Below are 6,017 nucleotides of genomic sequence, written 5' to 3' on the forward strand. Positions count from 1 at the left end.
ACGCGCTGCATTCTTCACTCTTGATTGCTCTAGCTTTGCTAATATTTTCCATCAGCAACCCTGCTCTATACACCACGCTCTAAGCTACACAAACTTTCCTACTAATTTAGATGGCCTCAAGTATTGTTAAAAATTAATATAATGGCAGATGAGGCCACGTGACTATGAAATTTGCTTCATTACTATGTGGTTTCGAGTTCAATCACTCTGCACAGTACCATGGTCAAGCGACGTCTACCACACTTTCAGGTTGATGAGTTTGGACGAGAGAAGCTGCATGGAATCCCATCACTGGGATCTTTCTTTTTTGTGTATGATAGACATAATCCGCTGCCCTCGTACTCTTAACTCCCTTCCCCGCCAGCAAATGAAGGCCTTGAATGATTGATAGGAGTCGCATTCTTCTCTTATTAAACAATTTAAAAATCCCTTCTTTTACTACAGAATATATCGATCCTTTTACTATCTATTTTCGGATATATACAACCAAATATGCAATAGCATTTCAGCCTTAACCCTGCCTGAAATAACAAACACTTTACTCCACTCTAGGCTTCTTCCAACAAAACTCAAAATAAATGTCACTTACTAGTGGCCAATGAACATACATACGACTTAGCGGGCCATTAATGAAACAAAAAATACGAAACCAAACCAAAATACTGCACGGAACCAAGAGCCTACAGGGCTGTGTCCGGTAATGTAGTGAAGACTACTGAATAATAATAATGATAATAATAATAATAATAATAATAATAATAATAATAATAATAATAATAATAATAATAATAATAATAATAATAATAATAATAATAAGAAGAAGAAGAAGAAGAAGAAGAAGAAGAAGAAGAAGAAGAAGAAGAAGAAGAAGAAATAATAAGCCAGACATGCAAATACTTAGGAATCAATGAACTAGATACGATACAACACACACAAAGGAAAGTGAAGATAAGAAAGGAATTCTATAGACGAGTTAGATTAATACTGAAAACAGAGCGAAATGCGAAAAACAAGATAAAGGTATCAACACTTTAGCCGTTCCAATTATAAGTTACAGCTACAATATTTTTAACCGGACTCTAAATGAACTAATCAAAATAGACAGGAAAACAAGAAAAATAATGACAGGATTGAGAATGCACCACCCAAAATCTGATATAGAAAGGCTATATATACAACGTATCGAAGGTGGTAGAAAACTATTAAGAAATAACCACTACAGGACTACAGAAAAACTTACTTCAGACGCAAGGAAAACTAATACAAATAGTCACAAAATACGAACAAAACAAAAAACTGTTTTCTGTCATTAAGGAAACTGGCAAATACAAAAAAGAAGTCATAATACCGAACAAATATGAAGAAAAAGAAGAAACAACAAAAGCTTTAAAACAACGGAAATCCTAACTAAAACTGGATAAGTCACCTTTGGAAACATGAGTGTTTTGTTTAGCATCCTCAAACAACCCTTATTCAGGGACCCTTTGAATGGGATGGGCTACTCGACCTGAAGAAAATTCTAACTGGGCCCCACCTGCAAGATCATGCGCTGTTTATCTTGATATGAGATCACCATGTGGCGCACATATGGTTGTGATGCATGTACCTGGTGTACCCTTATCAGACAGGTAGTCATGATGGGTATACTGGGCTTAGTATATTTTACCTCAGTGTCACTGCTCTCTCACTCACTCAATAATAATGATAATAATAATAATAATCCTTTCTACTAAAGGCACAAGGCCTGAAATCTGGAGTAGGGGACTAGTCGATTAGATCGACCCCAGTGTTTCACTGGTGCTTCATTTATCAACCCCGAAAGGATGAAAGGCAAAGTTGGCCTCAGTGGAATTTGAACTCAGAACGTAAGGACAGACGAAATACCACTAAGAATTACGCCCGGTGTGCTAACGTTTTTACCAGCTCGCCGCCTTAAGCGGTTGGAATATCGAACGATTATAGATATTATAGACCTTCGAGATTAACGTTTAGAAACAGTTAAATGCAAAAGAAAAAAAGAAAAAAACAGGAAAACAAAGGTAAAATTTTGCAATTATTTAGCTGTCGCAGTAATTATTTATAGTTATAATATTCTCAAATGGGTGCTAATTGAATAGTAATTTCATTTAGAACATTACACTCATATAACTACTGAGAGAAAAGGGATGTATAGAGCAAGAAAATTAGCATAAAATATCTACTTCAGAACTACAGAAGTATCTAGAGAAAGATGTAAAGGAAACTAATGCAAACAACCGAAACCAAAATAATAAAACAAGACGAAAACTGTATCTGTCTTTAAGAAAGAGAACAAATATAAAACAGAGACTTGGGTATGATACAACTCCAAGGAGAGAGGGTAAACGAGAAGAGACCCTATTTAGAAATTGAAACTAAATTGAAACTAGGATTATAAAGCTTGAACTGGATAATGCTGGATAAAACTGGATAAAGTGGGAATAGCACTGGCTGAAAGTCTCAGGAATCAAAGCTGAAATTGAAATATTTTTGACGACGACACTAAACCAGAGTGCTCCCACTAGAAAAATACCAAAAATATATATTGAAACGGAGTAGCGATAATACCTTTAGAATATGTTACTGCTTTATAGAAACCGTTAATATTATTGTTTCTGCTCGCTACCTTTGTCCAAAATGGATTGAATGAACCGTCATGGCAGAGTTTGGAGGTCTTATACGAGGCTAGTATCATGGATTATACTCAGAAAGGAGATGGTATAAAGCCACACCACAAAGTGGCTATACAATTTACACTGAGGGAGATGGTAAGGCAAAATATCGTCCAGACAATCTTTTATAAATCACTAAATAAAATGTATCGTCCAATAAAAACATAAATAGATTGTACGACAAGCAATATATTGGTGAACTAATTAGAGAAATAATCTCATTATAAAGATCTGGAATAGTGAAAGACAGAAAATTAGGATTGAAAACATACAATTCCCATAACATCTGAATATCTTGGGAATAATTAAAGGGATAAGCAAAACCCGAGGCTTTAACATAGCGTTGGGAAACGGAAGTACTTGGTGCTGTACAGATATGCAAAAAACTTTTAATATAATGGGAAAACAAAACAACACATGAATGCTATGCGCATCCAGGGTACATGGATCCACACTTGGTTATGCAATGAAAGATTAATAGTCCTAAAGGAACTAAATAAACATCTTTTTATCTTTTATTTTTGAACTGCAGCTATGTTGGATCACCGCCTTTGAGGGTTTCAGGCAAATAAATTGAATCCAGTACTTATTTTTTAAGCCTGATACTTATTCTATCGATCTCTAATGCCAAACCGCTAGGCTACAGGGACGTAAACAAACAAGACCGATTGTTAAATGGGGAGGAGAAACACAAAGACACGCACACACACACACACACACACACACACACACACACACACACATACACACATGACGGGCATCATTCAGTTTCCATCAATTCACAGAGTTCTGGTAGGCCTGAGACTATCATTCTTTTAAATTAATAATGAACTTTATTATTTAGAAATATTGTGTTGAGTCAAAAGTTTTGCAATATTTTGGTGACTTATTTGTTTTATTCGTTAAGTTACACCAAAAGCAGCCTAGCATTCAAAGTAAAGGTCATCGTGTGGTACCGTTTGAATCTACTGTTCTGCTACTTCATTGAACCCACACTGATATCAGTTCTTATTCGTCGAGGTGAAGAAATCCTTCACTGGAGCTTCCACCTCCTCTTAGTGGATGGAGCATCACGAGCACAAGATGTGAGTCATGGATCGGAACAAGCAATAATCTGAGGAAGATATTTTCACTCAATCCTAACGTGCATATGTAGTGGTTAAGCAAGGGCCAGCTTCCAGAACCTGTCGCTAAACATAAGCGCCTTGAACACAAGGTGATACTCAACTCTGCGTTTGATGGAATTATGAGGAAATAATTCACTACTAGTTTGTTCCAGACGGTCGACCTGTACTCCGAACCGCTGGAGAGGCTGTATGCCATTGTCCAACAAAAATACTTGGCATTAGTTAACAGAAAGCGAACTCTTCTGTAGCAAGATAGTGCAAGATCTCTTACTGCTTGAACGACCCAGATTAAACTCCAAGAGTTTGAGGGAATCGAACTGATATCCCACCTAGCATATAGAGCGGACTTAGCTCACTCGGGTTATTACTTGTTCCGACCCAGGACTCACTTCCTGTGCTCGCGACACTTCATCAACCAAGAGAATATGGGAGTTTCAGTGAGGAAGCTCATCACCTCGAAGCACAAGGACTGGTATCAGCTTGGGATCAAAGCACTGGTAGAAAGATGGCTTCAGACGTGCCTCACGATGGCCTCTACTTTGAATACTGGAGTGTTTTTGCTGTAACTTGAATAAAGCAAATAAGTTAGCAAAATATTGCAAAATTTTGACTCATTAAAATATAACTTCAAACTGTGCCTTAACCTCGCAGAAAGAAGTAAAGGAAAAGGTGAAAGAAATAAAGCAACACTGATAGCTGGCGATAAAATGTGAATGCTGATTTAGGATAAACACAATCACAAGTGTAAACATAAGTGTTACAGGGAGTATTCAGTGATATTCATGAAGAAACAATGAAAATCCACCAAGTACAAATGTCGTCTTGAACCATTGTAATTTAAGATGTTAATTGCTAGTTCTTTGTACTTTTTAAATTTGGAAAGATTTAAAGCAGCATTCTTTTGTGCAAGTTATTCTCCGGACATGGAATCGAATGAACGGGAATAAAAGCCTTAATGTCAACTAAAATGGCAAAAATATATTCTCGTCCGACCCAAAGTTGCGGTTGATGGATTATATTTTGAATTTAATGCAAAAAAAAAATCTAACATATAAAAAAGAGAAGTCAGTGAATATTTCAAATGAGTTTACTCGATAGAAACAAGCATGAGATAACTATGGCCATTAAATGATAAGGAAAGTGGTAAGAGATAAACCAGAAAATTACTCAGAACTACACGATTTACAACTACGCTCAATACCCCCACATGTGGAGCTAATTATCTGATAATACAGATAAAAACATCTTGAAACTCTATACAACATGAACGAGAATTAACGGACTGAAATAGAGGAAAATCAATATAACGAGAAACAATTTAATACAGTATTAGAAACAGAACGAAACATTAATACAATAATTAGCATTATCGCACCAACTATTAATTTACAAAGAAATTGAACCAAGAAATGTAAGAAATATATGTCGGAAAAGAAAGAAAATACCAAGGAATCTGCGGGAGATCAATTCAGAATAAAATTTCTATAAAATTTTTTCATAATAGGAATAATATGAAACCAAGCAGAAAACAGATATCATTTTTTTAAATGAATAAAGGTTCAAAAATAATTATTTCTATGATTAAGGAATCGATTAGGTTTTGATTTATAGGGACCTCCAGCATAAAGGTTGGGAACTATAAGTACTTGCAGCCTAGTGATTGGAACTATAGAGATTGTTAGAAAGGTACTGAGAAAAATATACAGGGAGGAGCAAGACTTAAGAATGTGACTAAACAGATCTAGTTAAGTAAAGTCTTTTGGTAAGTGAGCGATATTTGGCAAAACTGGAGGGTTTGGAATGAAACCAAAGCTGATTGACCAATAACAAGTATAAAAACCAAAACAATTTTATTATGGCTACACTTGGCTAACAAGAAATTATACACAAACTAATAGCAGACAGCAAATAAAGATAATATAGTTAGTAACTATTTGGAAACACTTGACCAAGTCAGAATATAGGCACAGATACGACCAAGTAGGTAGTTATGTACAAGGTTAAGTCAATGCCATCGTATTTAATGTAGTGAGGAGGAGGTGGTGGTGATGATGGTGATGGTGATCATGATGATGATCATGATCATGATGACGACGACGACGACCCTGCCTCGATAATTTTTTCATATCCCAGACCAACCATTTCCCAAATCCCGGACACAAACACACACACAAACACACACACACACACACACACACAT

At 35.9% G+C, this 6,017-nt stretch overlaps 1 pseudogene; it reads right to left on the reverse strand.

The window, feature by feature from the left end:
• Window positions 1-6,017, reverse strand: part of LOC128249344 (histone-lysine N-methyltransferase SETMAR-like) — a 30,857-nt pseudogene that overhangs the window by 883 nt on the left and 23,957 nt on the right.

The sequence above is a fragment of the Octopus bimaculoides genome, chromosome 14 (genome assembly GCF_001194135.2).
Source record: "Octopus bimaculoides isolate UCB-OBI-ISO-001 chromosome 14, ASM119413v2, whole genome shotgun sequence".
Classification (NCBI taxonomy): Eukaryota; Metazoa; Mollusca; class Cephalopoda; order Octopoda; family Octopodidae; genus Octopus; species Octopus bimaculoides.